Genomic DNA, 17,350 nt, shown 5'->3' on the forward strand with positions numbered 1-17,350 from the left:
TTGAATCTTGATTCTTCAGCAACTCTTGCGTCTTTTTGAGTTTTAATCCTTTGTCGAATCTTGATCCTTAAGCAAGTCTTGCGACCTATGAGAGTTTATACTTCGAATCCTTATTCTACAGCGAGCCTTGAATTTTATATGAGTTTTAATCCTTGGTAGAATCCTTATTCTGCAGTGAGACATAAGTCTTTTTAAGAATTTATCCTAAAACGAATTTTGAACCTGAAATGAAGCTTGAGCCTTACACCAATCCCAATCCTCAGTCAAATTTTGAGTTTTAATTTTTTTTTCTCTAGTTTCTGTTGCGATATAACATTAAATGTAGATATTTTTGGAGGTTTTATCATTAACATTTTTTGTTCAAGATGTGTATAACTGCATGGTTTAAAAATTTGAACAAAACATTTTTTCAATGTATTTTGTGAGGTGTTCTTCATAAAAATTAAATAACACGGATTTTCACATTGAAATTAATTTTTATGTGTAATTAAAAAAAGTAATAATTTTCATATGATATTTTAAATATTATTTTTTTAAAATTAGTTCAAGAATGAACTACAATTGTAATATGTCGACAATAATTTGTTATTGTCGTGTTATACAATAAATTTTTTAATTTTCAAATTCGAATTGCCAAATTAATTAGATATAAAATGTATTATTTAGATTTCTCAAACTAAAAAATTCAAAAAGAATACTAGTTAACAATTCTAAAAATTTTAATTATTATTTACTAAATAAATTCAAAGAAAAAATATTTTTAATCAATTTTAAAAACTTGACAGACTAGGTGATTTTTATTTCAATTTCATTAGTTATTTTTACTTAAAAACAAAACAATATAGTGGTGAAGATAAATTTGTAGTTAAATAAATTTTTTACTACTTTTTTAAAAATTTTCTTTAACAATATAAAATTTTAAAACATTTCTATAGAAAAAGTATTTCAGAAATGCAATTGTTGGTTGATACGTGTTTCGTTCGTAAAAACTTACTAAGTGAAAATAAAAAACTAACGAAAAAATCTTAAATTTAAAGTTCATGATAAACATATACACGGATTTAAATTTTTTTAATAAGAGAAACAAACCTTAAACAAAATTCAGTTAAATCAGGCTCCGCTATAAATTGCTGTAAGGTGGAAATTTTTTCAGAAGATTAAATGGTTTTTAATTATTATTAATTAGTGTTTTATAAAAAATATTATCGCTAAATGTTACAAAACAATTTATTTTAAATTTATTGAATGTAAATAAAATAATAATAATAATTAATAATCATTTAATATGGGAACGAAGTAATTCCTTTCTCTTCGACATAAAGTCTTTTATTGCCTCTTTTCTCAGTTGTTTGAATAAAATCGATCTCTTTGTTGGAAATCGTTTCCTTTTGCGTTTTCTCATCGTTAATTCTGAAACAAATTTTTCTTTTTTAATAAAAATAAATATCGCATAAGTATTCTTAATATTAGATTTGTTGTTGAAATATTTTTTGAGTGGAATTAAAAATTATAGAATTGAAATCAGATTGGTTTGCAATTTGCACAAATTTAGTACCATGAATGAATAATTGAACTATCAATTGTTATTAATTTTCAGAAAAATGATAAACATTAAAATTTTTGGGAAAGTTGAATTGAATTAGAATTTTTTATGTATTTTTACCTTTAGAATACGTGAAAAATATGGGGATCCTAATTACACAGTAAAAAACTAATTCAAATGAATTGGAATAAATTAATTTTTTCTAGCAAGGTCCAATTCGTATTTACATTTAACAATAAGCAAGATTCAGTAAAGCCATTTGTATATTCAATTCAATTCTTACCAATGAGTTTTCATCGGTTGAGAATTCAAACAAAATGACCAAATCGTCTATTGAATTTGTGCTGACGAATTGAAAAAAATTAAAGATAAAAAGTTTGTTTATTGAATTAGTGCGAATAGAGAATTTGGAAGTTCAATACAGCTTTGTCGAATTCAAGAAAATTGGAACATAGTTCTAATTCGAATTTGTCGCTAAGCGGGATTCACTGATGCCCAGGGTGTTTTCATTTCAATTCAAATTAATTAGTTTTCATTTGCTGAATAGATGTGATGTTATAGCATTGCACAGTGTACTATTTTGTCATTTTCTGAGATTTAAAAAGCTGAGCAAAGTTTGCAATTATTTTTAAAAAATGGTAAATTACAGTATATAAACTGGTAATTTATTATAATTTTTATAAGTATTTAAGGGCACTGAATACAAAAATTTAGTCTTATTTGAAAATTCAAATTAGCGAATCCAAAATAATGAACAAAATTACAGAAGTTTCTCAAAATTGTCTGATTTGAACAAAACTTAGTATTCAAATGTTTTGAGGTTGCTAAATTCAAATAAAATTGTTGAAAAAATTCGAAATGTCAGGTCGAATATGTCAGACTGAACGTTTTAAAGTTACTTGAATTTACACAAAAATTATAATTTTGGGTTTTTCTGGGTCTCTGAATTCATATATGTGACCGGGTCTGAGAAAACGGTGCTATCGAGCAAAATCAACTTTTCGAGAAAAACGCGTTTAAAGTTTTACTACTAATTAAAATAAATTTCTTTAAACATTTTATATTTCAAAGGACCTAGATAAGTGTTCGTTATGTATTTTTTTATGCTGAACACGATTTTTATGGTTGAATAATTTTTTGAACATCAGTGTTATTGTTATAAACAATTTGTTTTGCAAAAGTCAAAATATGAAATTTTAAAATTTAATTTAAACGAGTTACTGTTGTCCTAGAGGACTGAAATTTTTTATGCACCTTCAGAACTGACAACCGCACTATAATCCATTGTTATTTTTTACCTACAGAACCAGGTTGCCGATGATGGGTATGCTTTAAGAACATCGCCGAGAATTTAGCTCGATTTTTTTTAATGGTTTTTGCATTCATATTTAAGATTTGAGAAAACATCCTCACACTTAGACAACCAGGTCGCCGATAATGGGTATACCTGGAGATCATCTTCGAGGATTTAGGTCAAATTTTTCGTTAATTTTGAAAAATTTATAAATTTTTTATTTTAAACAAAAAAACCAAGAGTGATTTTTATCTTAGAATTACGTATATTTTAATTTAAAAAAATGTACGAAATTTTTTTTTTAAATTTGTTTATTTGTTTATTTCGATACTAGTTGCATTGTATTTTTAGGATCTTAAACTATAAGAAACCATCATAAATAAAATTGATTGTTTGATCGATAACACCGTTTTCTCAGATCCGCTCACATATAATTATGAAGTTTTATAAAAAGATAAGAATTTTTTAAACCTTCAGTCAACCTCATCGGAGGTGATTTTTGATTTTTGAAATTACATAAGTAATATTTTTGTATCTAATATTTAATATTAATTTCATATATAAATTCAGAGGCCTATAAAACGTCTAAATTTGAAGTTTTGTTTAAATTCAAGCATTTTTAAAAAATACAGTTCATCATTTGATCCATCATTTTAAATTTTTTAATTTTTCCATCATGCAAATTCAGTGACCTGAAAAACATTGAAATACCAATCTTTGTTTTAATCAGCCAGTTTTGTGTAATTTAAGTAATTTTTTCTGTAATTTTAGATCAGCCATTCTGAATTTTTAAATAAGACTTAAGAAAACAATCATCAAGAATTCCTTATAATTTTTCTCTATTCTACATTTATTAAGCTTCATGTTGAAATTACTGAAATTACTGAAAATTAATTATTTCTGTACCATGACGTTTAATTCGTGTACGGAATTCTCGGATTTTGATCAACTGCATCTAGCACTTTATCGTTTTTTATTTATTTCATAAAATAAAACGTAAAATCATACTAAAATTAAACAAAATGTCGTAGCATTTTGTTATTGACAGCGCTAATTATTATTTTAATAAATTTTATTACTTTAAACATGTTAAGGGACATTTTTGTAGTCTTTATAAAATATTTAGACATTTTCTACCTATCAAGATTTTCCACTGTACATTTTTTGAAATATGTAAATATACTTAAGATTTTGTCTGAAGTGCTAATTTTTAATTCAAACAATTTAAATTCTTTAACATTTAGAATATGTGCAGGTAATTTGTTAAAGATCCTTAAAAAAAATTATGATTTAGTCTATCCCCTTTAGCTTTTTTTATTTAACATTTTTAGGTGAATAGTAAAATATTTTTAGATTTTTGTAAATTATGTGTTATGCTAAATAGATTTGAAATTAATTTAATATTTAAAAAATTATGCTAAATCTAAATTCTATAATTTTTAATTTCATGCTACAAAAGTTTCTTAAAGTCTAATGTGGAAAATATATGTTCCACATTAGTCTTTTAAAAATTATTTTGATGAATAACATTCAGTGATTGTCAGAAAGCATATTTACTTACCAGAAGTTGTATTAATTTTAACATCTTTTTCATCCTGATTTTCATTTATTTTTTCATTATTTTTTTTTACTTTAAATAATTGAATGTCCAGTTTCTTTTCCAACAATTGATCACCAACTTTTATTGGTTTCTTCATAGAAGCTGAATAAAAAATTAATAGTTATTAAATTTTTTAACACTTTGTAACGTTAGGCATTCTAGTTAAAACATGAGGTTTTTCAATTTTAAATTAAAAATATTTATTAAATCTTCAAACTAACGTAAACAGCTTAAAGATTATTTAAAAACGTATTGACATTGAATTCTAAATTTAAAAAAAATTATATTTTAAAATTTAATTTTTTATGAAAATTGATAGTCATTTTAGTACGAATGTAAAAATCGTAAAAATAATATTTCTTACCATCATTATTCTTCTTTGTTTCTTCTTCTTTCTTATTTTCTTCTTCTCTTATTTCTTTTTTTTGTATTTCATTTTGATTTTTAAACATGTACTTCTGCTTTTCTTTTTTCAATATATCTTTTCTTTCTTTATCTTTGTAATCTAATATTTTATTTTTTAGTTGAAGTAATTCTTTATAGTCTTCTTTATCTTCTTTTTGATATTTTTTATAGTTAAAGTGAAATAAATCTTCTTCACTATCATTGTCATCATCATCATCATCATCATCATCATCATCATCATCATCATCATCATCATCATCATCATCACTAATGTTTTTATCATTAATAATATCATTATTATTAATATTATTATGAATTAGACTATTATCGTTTATATTATCATCATCAATTATATCATCATCATTATATTCATCATTAATATTATTTCTTTCATTATATTCATCATCATCATCGTCGTCACTGATTACAATTGTCATTTCAGGATTTGATTTTACTAAAAGAGAATAAAATTAATTGATATAATTGATTTGACAAAAAATTTGACAAAAAAAGTGAAAAGAAGGCAGAAATCAGTTCGTGTGTTAAGGATGAAGAAAATGTTGTTAAAAATAAAACGGTTTTAATTCTGTTGTGTTATTACAGTTAAAAAGGTGAATTTATGTGAATTTAACATCGTAAAAAATACATATTAACGTTGTGGTTTTGTTAGTTTATTGAGATATTTATTAAAAAAGTGAAAATGACAGTCGTCTGTCATTGCTTTGTGGGTTATAAAGGAAGAAGAGATGAGCGAAAATTCAGTCAATAGTTATGTTCTTGTAAAACATAAGGATTTTTTTAATTTCTTTGAATTTTAACAATTAGCATGGTTTCTAAGATTTTAGCAATTGTCGAAAATCCGTTTAATTAAAAAAAATCTTATAGTTTGCAATAATTTAGCAATGGTCTATAAGTAAGAATAATGTTAATTGTACTATGGTAAGCGGACTAAAAGAGAATAAAATTAATTGATATAATTGATTTAACTTATTTACTTACGAAAACTCGCAAAAATATTGTAGCAACTGCGAATTTATATATGAATCTATGTGAAATTAAGGTTTTGATAAACATGTAAAAATATTAATGATAGCTTAACGAATTTAATTCGAAATTTGCTTTAATATCTGCACGAATATTTTTTGTTTTTCATTTACAAAGTGGAAGGGCGCGGGATGTTTTACTGAAAAAAAATTATGCCAGCTAGTAGGGTAATATGAAAGAACATTTTTCACAAAATGTTAAGACGCACTAGGATAAAACAATGGAGAAAATCGCATTTGAAGATTCGCGGATTTTAAAGTTTTTCAGTTACTTGTCTCAACTATAAATATTCATGTACAGGATCCATAAAAGATCCCTACATAGGGCCCTTAAAGGTTCCCTGAGAGATTCTGTTAAGAATTCTACGCAGGATCTGTTGCAGGATATTGGAACAGAGATCCTGTACAGGAACCTGGGCAAAGAACATTTGTATTCGTAGAAACCATAAGAGGATCCCACGCAGGATCTAGGGTGTATTTTTTTAATACAATAAATTTTTTTTTAATTTTGTGATGAGTATATAGTGATGCACTTAATTTTAAAAAAATCATTTGTGCAGACTTAGGAGTCAGAAAAACTTATTGCGTAACAAGTAAAGTTGTTAACATTCAGAAATTAAGGTTCCTATATGGGATCCTGTGAAGGGAATTTTTATTTCAAAATTTGTCTTCAACTTTCAGACAATGGAACCTGCAGAGGAACCAAAGTAAGTAATGTTTCTGTACAGGATCCCTTTTCCAATATCTTGCAACAAATCCTGCGTAGAATTCTTAGCAGATTCCCTCTGGGAACCTTTAAGAATCCTATTTAGGAACTTCTAGTGATTCTTTACACTGAGAAAAAAATGCTATTGAATCTATAGCACGCATATTCACATACGTTCAAAAGCAAATATAATTATCTTGATGCAATATGTAGTTCATTTTATAGCATTGCTACTGAACCAAAGAATACAGTTTCTGATTCAATAGCAGTGCTGTAAAATGAACTACATATCGCATCAAGTTAATAGCATCTGCCTTTGAACGCATATGAATATACATGCTATAAATTCAATAGCATTTTTTTCTCAGTGTAGGGATCCTGTACCGGAATTTTTAGCTGGGAGTACAACGGTTATTTCTCTAGGAATTTAGATTCAATTTTAAGGTTGCCATTTTGACAAAGGGACTTTTTTAGTGTTTTTATAAATACTTAAATTATATCTGAGAATTCAACAACAGTTTTTTGCATATTTTGCAATTTTGTTTAAATAAGTTTGCATTCAAAAACGATTCATTATCACACTATATTATAAATTATGACATATAAAGTTAATTCCTTAATTCACATCCACTTGATGTTAATTTAGTTTTGCAGGAGATAAATGTTTAAATTGTGGTTTCGTTAGTTTATAATTCGATACCTGAGTGTGATACTGTACAATATTACAGTCAAAGTTAATACCGTGCTAATTTCGGGTAATGTTTTGTACTGTTCTAATTAAAAGTAACGCTTTACACCATACTATCTCAAAAAATGCATATTTTTAATTTTTGGATGAAATAATACAGTAGAAAATTCTGAATTTTATTGTAATAGGTATAATAATCATAATAACTTCGATATTTGAAAAAAATAATTAAAAATAATTATGCTTTTTATTTTAATATAGTTTAAGTACCCTGCAAATAGTTAACCGAACTGTTGTATGATTTTTTTTTAGTTTTATTGTATTAAATAATATTTATTTTGTTATTTGATGCACAAACAAATTAGCTTATATTAGTTAACATTAATTATACAAATGTTAATTTAAATTGAATATAAAAGTGAAAATATAATATTTATTGTTTTTCTAACCCGCAAAAGGTTAATTTTGTAATTATAATTAAATTTTATTGACTTTATTTATCTATTTTTCGAATAATTTAGGTATATTTTGGTAGAAAAATATCTTATGAATCAAGTAAAATTGATATTTTCAACAGAATACCGCGATAAATATATAGTACCACACTCAGGTATCGAATTAGTTTTTAATTGGAAATTTGACAAAAAAAGTGAAAAGAAGGCAGAAATCAGTTCGTGTGTTAAGGATGAAGAAAATGTTGTTAAAAATAAAACGGTTTTAATTCTGTTGTGTTATTACAGTTAAAAAGGTGAATTTATGTGAATTTAACATCGTAAAAAATACATATTAACGTTGTGGTTTTGTTAGTTTATTGAGATATTTATTAAAAAAGTGAAAATGACAGTCGTCTGTCATTGCTTTGTGGGTTATAAAGGAAGAAGAGATGAGCGAAAATTCAGTCAATAGTTATGTTATTGTAAAACATAAGGATTTTTTTAATTTCTTTGAATTTTAACAATTAACATGGTTTCTAAGATTTTAGCAATTGTCGAAAATCCGTTTAATTAAAAAAAATCTTATAGTTTGCAATAATTTAGCAATGGTCTATAAGTAAGAATAATGTTAATTGTACTATGGGAAGCGGACATTAACAATAGTTTTTGAAATTTCTCATAATGTTTAAAGTACGTTTCCCATTGTCCTTACTTTGGTAATTGATTGAATTGAATTTTACCCTTGGTTCCATTTCCACGCGAGTTTTTAATAATAAATTTTTGTGTAATAAAATAGTAACAATATCTTAAGGGGATGCCTAAGTGACCCCAAATCAATGCAAAAAGAGTAATTTTCGGTACATCTTTTTTTAAAAATTATTTAACCCTAGAAAGCACATCTGGGGTAGAAAACTACTCCAGGAAAAATTCAAATTTTAGTATTTTTTGCAGATTTTGTGTTATTTGTTGTGGCCTTTGTAATTTTTGATCCTATAAAAAAACAAAAAATATACCTGCTACCTTCTTTCTTATAAAAAAACGAAGTAAATGACATATAATAAAGTTATTTTGCGTTAAATATGAACATTCTAACAACAAAACAATTTTGTTTTCTACCCTAGATGTGCTTCTACGTATGAGCCAGCTATGTTGTGCTGTCTAGGTCTTGTTGCATTTAATTATAGTTATAGTCCAGTATTTAATCAAATAGTAACAAGACTTCAGGTGAACAAAAACTGTTTTTATAACTGCTTTCCTGTAAAATTTGGTTTTTTAAACTTTCGGTACATGTCACTTCTAAACCAATAAATTGTTTTCAAATTTTTTTGTTTTGTTTAGTAAGGTCTCAAGATATCAATCAAATAGTTTGACATGATGCGATTTTTTCCCTGGTGCGCTTTAGCATTTTGTGAAAAAAGTTCTTTTATAAGAGACTACTAGATGACATAAAATTTTTTTTTAAACATCCTGTCCTATTCCCATTTTAAAATCGGAAATATTAAAAAAGCATTTCATAATTGAGAGGATGGATTCTACTAGGTGTTACGCATGAAAGTGGATGATCCCGTGTACAACGAGTCTACGGGTGTGTCTAAGAAACTGTGCGAACTTTTATAACACCTTATGGAATCTAGACACTCAATTGTAGATTTTAAAAAAGTTGCATAAAATACTATAAAAAAAATATTTACTTGAAATTGTGTTGAATTTTTTTTTATTCAACTCTTTTTGTTTTATAGATGCCTCTGGGATGTGTTCAATTTTTCCTAGATATTATGTGAAAAATTTGTTTATTCAATATATATTTGGTGTTAAACAATTTTATTATTTAGTACTTTTGGAAATTGTCGTTACAGCTAGCAAGTATATTGTTTAAAAAATCATATGTTTCGATATAATATTGAATATAACAATATATTTTCATGCACAAAATCAAGAAAAACTGGCAAATATTATTATTTGAAGAATAAACGATTTAATTGTAGTTTAAATTTCGGTATGAAGACGATAGTTGCGGTTTCTAAGTTATTATTTCTTTTATTATTCAAATTACAAAGTGCAATTTAAAGTCAGAAAATTTTCATTTGTTGTTTTTTTAGTAAAAATGTGTTGTTTCTGAAGTTAAATTAAAATTTTACTTAAATTGTAAATTGTAAAACAATTTAAAGAATAATAAAAAAAGTAATAAACATGTTAGAATATGGAAAAAAATTATACACGACAATGGATTTTAATATTAAAAACATTCAAATGGGAAATATAATGTGAAATATTGTAGATGCCGTAACAAAACAATATGTTCAGCACGAGAAAAAAGATTTGTAATATAATTTCGGATTTTCAAAATCATGTAGATAACAGTGAAATTCTTAGAAACTTTAAAGCCATCGACTACAATTATCCCTGTATTATAAAGGTGTTTTTCATAAATATTGCAATAATTTTGATTTTGAAAATTTCATACTTTGGGACATTTTTGGTTTTATAAAAATAAATTTTGAATCTTTTGACTTCGAAACTTTGATTTTGGAACTTATGTACCCCAAACTCAATTTCCAACAGTACTACACATTAATTTAAAGCGTTCTTTAAACTTACGGGCCTTTGCATGTTTCCACGAAGGTGTAGTTGCTACCTGCCGTGACCCACTTGACACTTTATGTGTGTCAGCAGACACAATCTGTTTCTTTGCAGCTAAATCATTAAAATTAATAAACAACAGTAACAATTATAAATATTAATTAGATAAAAATTTTAAATTACAGATAAATATTTTTTTTTCTTTTTTAATTATATTAAAACTTTTGATATAAATAAATTCAAAAAACCTTTTAGAAAATAATTGTTAATACCTGCTGCTGTGCTGTAATTGACCGTTAATATATTATGACTAATATATTTCATTGCCATGGGTGCTATAAAATAGTTTAATTTTATTATACGTTAAAGTATTAAGTGGCTATAGTATTGTTAAAATTCAATCATATCCGTGTGGAAAAATGGTGAGGGCCCCGCGAGGAGCCCCCATGGATTGCCCTTATCCTGTATGGAATCCATAGGAGCAACCCCTGTGGGGACCCTTAAAGGCGTGACCTGCTTTCTCTTATGAGTGCCCTCATGGAATATCCTCATAGATTATCCTATTGGATTCTATATGGATTTTCACGTTTGCCCTCAAGTTTGCCTTAATGTTTTTTAATCAACAATATTAATGATAATACTTAATTAATAATAAATAAGTTTAAATTATGAATAAATAACATATTTATTTACTAATTCTTCCATTTCTAAATTAAATTCTTACTCAAATTGAATTTATTAAATAACGTTCTAGTTAATTAACTGTAATATACATACAATAAATAAATAAAAAAATATGTATTTTCTGCATACTATTAACGGATATTTTCATTTATCAACTAATTCATACATAGAAATAATTATTAAACTCAAACCGTGAGGGCAAAGAGAGGGGGCCCTCATGGTGCACCCGTCGATTCGTCCTCATGGATCTTCCACGTGCGCCCCTGTTGGGGGCCCTGAAGTCTCAGGGGCATAATCAGGGGCATATTTTTCCACACGTGTAAGTTTAAGTTCTTTTTATTAACTCCAGGAGTTTTTTATTACAATTTATAGTAATCCCACTAATTTATATAAAATAAAACATTTTTTTTTCAATGTTTTTTAAAATAAAGGTTAAATTCTTATCAAACAGAGTTTTTGGCTTGTCAGATTAGGGAATCTGAAATTGAAATTTTTTTGTAAAATTCTATTACACAGGCAAACAAAAAAGTTGTCTGTTTCTTGAACTAGTCAAATTCAAACTTAGGGGATAAAAAAACTAAATAACAAATTTTTTTATTAATCAGAACATTATACCTACGAATTTTTGCTCGAGTAACTCAAACACAAAGCCAGAACTGATCCAACACCCTCTGGATTTTTTTTAAATCGAAAAACCACCCTTCATCGGACAAACTCAAACTTAGAAGTATTACAAAAGTAGCAATTTTTTTGTCATGATGGTTTCTTCCGTATCATAGGTACAGAAAATTTTATTTGTACTTGCTTTCTATTTTTCTCTTAACGAAATAGCTAAGTTTGAATTTATATGATTAAGGGTGGTTGTTTCGTTTTAAAAAAAATCTGAGGGTGCTGGAGCAATTTTGACTTCATATTCGTATTCAGTGGGCCAAAATACTATAGGAATGGGTTGTCTAGTTCAAGAGACAAATAACTTTTTTTTTTGTTTGCCTGTGTTATAATACAGTTAAACTCCTCTAAGGTGGAAAGCAATTAGCACTTACCGCCCTAGAGGGGTCCATTAAAAAGCTATTAGCGAGCGAAGATTCAGGAATGTGTCAAGAAACTTTAAACAGTGATTTCTTTTTGTATGGAATAAAAGGGGGTACTTAAAGTTTTCAGCAATGAGTTTTCCATCACTCACACATTCACAACTCTCACCGATACAGTAACGCCCGCTGTGATTCCGCCTTAGAGGAGTTTCACTGTATAGTATTTTCAAATTCCATCTGTATAATCGAAATATGAAGGTTTTAAAAATCCTCACATATCAAATTTCATAGAAATTAAATCGGTGGATTTTGTGCCAAGTGAAAGATTAAAAACTCCTGGATTATATATATATATATATATATATATGTATGTGTGTGTGCATTTCACTCGACGAAAAGTAATCTAAGTTCAAATTTAAATTATCTGGGTTAATATTAAAAGCTTGTAAAAAAAATTATCTTATTACAATTACAAAACTAAATATTATTAAATTATTTCAACGAAAGTAAAAACTTTTTGTCTTACATAAATCGAAGTTTTATTATTCGCCTGCCAATAAAACACACACACAGATACAAAATGACATTTTTTAATACTGTGATTTTTGAATTTTTGAGGTCAAAAAACAAAAACACATAAAAAAATCGAGTTCAAAAATCTATTGAACACGATTTTTTTTGAATATTCAGATTAAAAACTCACGTTTAGATATGTTTGTGAATTTGTCGGTATTATTTCTGAACATTAAAATAGCCTCTTGAATGGTGAGTCTATAAACATATAACAAAGAAATGTATATTTTCAATTATAATACTTTAAATTACGGTCAGGCTTCCTATATTTGTAATAAAAGAAAATTTAAAAAAATACCAAAGAGATTAAATGTTGAGTTTGACTTGAAAAGTTGAATTTCTAAAATGAGCAGTCAAATATTTTATCAACATTTTTGTTAGCAATAGAAGGTAAATTAAAAAAATATATATAAGGGAAAATTCCTGAAATTGTTTATTCACAATATACTTATCCAAAATACTTCATATAGGGCTCGTTGGATGCAGAATTACGTTAACTTTTAATTGCTAACTCCTCAATTACGGTAACTTTATTTGTTTTTAAAATATTTCATTTGTTATAAACATTAATTAATTAATTAATTAATTAATTAATTAACTTTAAAAGATCCTACTCTGAAAATTACATATTTTGTAGGAAATTAGTCAAGCTTTCCATTGAGATAGTTAAAATTTTTTTTAAAATCCGATTTTGAGATATACGTAAATTAAGATTTTGACCTTGAATTTCAAGGTCAAATTTTATTAAAAAATAAAAAAATTTATGACCATCGTCTAACCCGTCAAAAAAGCTTTAAAAATCATTATATATAAGTTAACTTTTATGCTTTCTACTTATAAATATTGTACATTGAAAAAAAAATTTTGTTTCAAAAGTCAAAAATTAAAAACGTTGTAATTCAAAAATTTTTTATCAAATTCAATAATAATTAATTTTTAGAATTTTACCAACAATGACAACATTTTAGAAAAGTATGGATTAAAATTAAAAACTTTTAATTTTTTGTTCAGACATTTCAGGAATTTTGCCTCATATGTGGAAAATATTTATATCTAAAATATTATCAAGCACATGACCTTAGACGTTTAAAATTTAATTAACGTTTTTCTGAAAACAATTGTAAAAACGAATTTCATGATATTATTTACGTACTTTCTTTCTGTATACAACAACTTATGCCACACATCTTTGGAGTAGGCAGTTAATTCACTACGGACTTTTTGCTTAATTTCATTATTTTTTACAAGTTGTTCTAATTTCTCTGAAAAAATATAATTTACATGTTTTATGTGAAATATTATATGTTTATTATAAAAATTAAACATTTTAAAATTAATATTACAAAAGGTTGGTCAAGAAAAGTTTAATGACAGTAATGATTAAAAATTTTATTTTATGGATATCAGTTTTTACTGAATAATGCAGCTAATAATTAGTTTATATATCTTACATGTTTATTCTAGCTAATCTCCAGCTACATTGGGAATTTTAGTTATGGGAAAAAGCTTCATTTGAGAAAAATGTATCTTGGGAAAATTGGAGTAGGAATTGTAAATTGGGAGTAATGAATTGAGAAAAGTGTCCTACAGTCAATTATAAGCTACCCTAGCTAAAAATGCTTTTTAAGAAGACTTTCTGGTTTAGAATTGAAAAAAGACACGTTTTAAAACTTTTATTCTAAAAAAAGTATTGAAGAAATTGCAAAAATTCTATTTGGGGCATTGTTTAAAATGGCGTCTTCCAAAAGGTACCTTTTATTGGTGCACGGCTTTTCTCGAAATCTACGAAACCGATTTTAAAAAACCAAAGACCATTCGATTCCTGATTTAAAAAACTAGAGAATAAACCTTTTGAAATTTTATATTCCCTCCCCCCCCTGTTTTTTATACGGGGGTAAATTGACCAAAAACATCGTGTTTTTGCGATTTTTTAAAAAAATATATATAAAAAATAAGAAAAACCTTTTAAAAATCGTTTTTAAGGTTTATTGTCTAGAATAAACCCTTATGAATAGATTCCCGTTTGAATCTTGAATTTATATATAAAATAAACTAAATACACTCAAGTATTTTTAAAAAAATCCTCTATGTAATATGCAACATTGTCCAAAAAGAATTTTTGCCATTTCTTTAATACTTTTCTTACAATAAAAGTTATAAAACGTGTCTTTTCTTTCAATTCTAATCCAAAAAGTACCCTTGAGAATTAATAAAAATTTTAAATTTATTAAGTACAAATACACAATTATTTCTTTGAGTGACCTTATAAAATTTTTTTATCTCACAGGCGAAAAGAAGATGCGATACCAGACGTCTAGGTATAAAGCCAATAATTTATTCTGCTGTCTGACAATGGCGTACCTTTTTGTCATGAAGTAAAAATGAACAGCTAGCACATGTATTTTATTTATCCTAGTATAATAAGGAACGCCATTTTCAAACTGTAGAACAAATGAATGGCAAAATACTATTATTAAATCAACGTATTAATAAGATTTATTTATAATATAAACATTTATACCTTGAAATTCGATTGCTGTAGGGGCCTTTAATGTTTTTTCAACTAGTTTTTGGCACAATTGCAATGTGGAATCAAAATGTTGATCGCTTTCTTTTATCAAACTTATATTTTCTTTTAAACAACTTATTATTTTTCGTACCTCATTAGAAAAAGATAAATGATTATCAGACATATTGTCAGACATTTCTAGCATGTAGGTACATCCTTCTATAATTTTATTTTTTGGGAGGAGAACTAAAGAATAGGCGGTGCTTAACAATTTTTCATTATCTTTTTTTAAATTATTTTTTATCCACAATTCATTCACTAGCTAAAAGAAATATAATTTTAATTAATTTAAAATCGTTCCTCAACAAGTTAGAAAGAGAGATAAGAAACTTTGTAATTTCGCACAATACGTTTTTATTTTCAATCAAAAATATTTTCAGACATTTGTAGTGAAGACTTTTGTATTAGTATTACAAGGATTAATATATATGTATTTGGTAAAATTCCTGTAGCGTACTAAATGAAAAAAAGTTGATCGGGTAGGGCTGTAACTTTCACGTAGTTTAGTCCTATGGGTGAGTACTTTAACAACGAAGTATTATGAGAATTCATCTAAAACTGTAGGAGGGTGAAGGGGTTGAATTTTTTTTGAAAAATGTAAAAAGAAAATTTTTGAAGAGTTATAACTTTTAAAATGTGAAATCAAAAAAATTGATCTATATGTATTCGAGAGGTTTTTTCCTGCTCTTTCGAATGGAGTAAAAACATTATCAAAAAATTCAAAATTTGACACATTTTTTAAAAAGAATTTGTTTAAAAATTTTTTTGAAAGTTAAAAATGTGTCACAGGTGTCTGGAAAGAAAAAAAAGTTTGCCTACGATGCCAAGAAAAATCATTGTTACCCGGTAGTTCCTTAGCACCCCCTGAAACAAGAAAACTTAACCCGAAAATCGTAGCTGTTCATTTAGAGAAGTTCCACTCCTTTCTAGGGGTGAGGAGAGGGAAAGAGTTGGATTTTTTACAAAATTTCATTAGTGAATTTTGATTTTTTTAAGAAGTGAAAAATGTTTATTTTAATACAAAAAGTATTGAGATGTCCTTGTTTGTTATTTTCGAGATATTAATTAATTAATTATTTAATGTTAACAAAAGATGAAATATTTTATATATACAAATAAAGTTATCTGACGTTACCAATTGAAAGCTACAGTAATTACGCATCCAACGAGCCCTGTATGAAGAATTTTGGATAAGTGGATTGTTAATAAATAATCGCATAACATTGCAATTGTTTATGAAAATCCATCTAATTCAAAATAGTTCATATTCACTGGAAAAAGAAGGTACTAAAATAGTACCGATTTTAGGTATTAAAATAGAACCAAAAGGCAATTTAGTACCTAAAGTTGGTATTAAATTAATACCTTTCGTTTTACAGTGTTAGGCTCGTTGGATGCGGAATTACGCTAACATTATTTGTTTATAAAATATTGCAATTTTTATTTTTATTTTTAATTAATAACTCGAAAATAACAAAAAAGGATATCTCAATATTAAGATGTTCTTTCATGTTATTTTCGAGATATTAATTAAATAATGAATTAATGTTAGAAAAAAATGAAATATTTTACAAATAAATAAAGTTATTGTAATTCTCATGCTTAAATGGATAAAATTTTGAATTTTTTTCACCATTCGAAAGAGCAGGAAAAAACCTTTCGAATATATATAGGTCAATTTTTTTTCATCTCACTGTTTAAAAGTTGTAACTTTTCAAAAATTCACTGTTTACATTTTTCAAAAAAATTCAACTCCCTTCCCCTCTTACAGTTTTAGATGAATCCTAATAATAATTCGTGGTTAAACTACTCACATATAGGGCTAAACTGTGTGCAATTTACAACCCGATCAGATCAACTTTTCTTTCACTTAATACGCTACAGGAATTTTACCCCGTATATATTATACATATAACTTTAAACAGAATTTTTACAATTTAAATTTGTGAATTGTGATTTTGAAAGATTTTTCATTTATTTTTTGTTTAAATTTTTATCTTAGCTAATCAAAAAAGTATATTTTTTGACAGTATGGCATAATTATTAACAAAGAAGATATTCCTTTATCTGTTTTTATATATTGTTGTATTTAATGAATGATTCACATTTAAGATTGGTATATTAAGCCATATTGGAGAAATTTTTTCAAAAGATGAAAAATGTAGTTTAATTGTGTTAATGCATAAATAAAATAATTAAA

The sequence above is a fragment of the Leptopilina boulardi genome, unplaced genomic scaffold (assembly GCF_019393585.1).
Source record: "Leptopilina boulardi isolate dan_hultmark-lab unplaced genomic scaffold, ZJU_Lbou_2.1 LbouV2_10, whole genome shotgun sequence".
NCBI lineage: Eukaryota > Metazoa > Arthropoda > Insecta > Hymenoptera > Figitidae > Leptopilina > Leptopilina boulardi.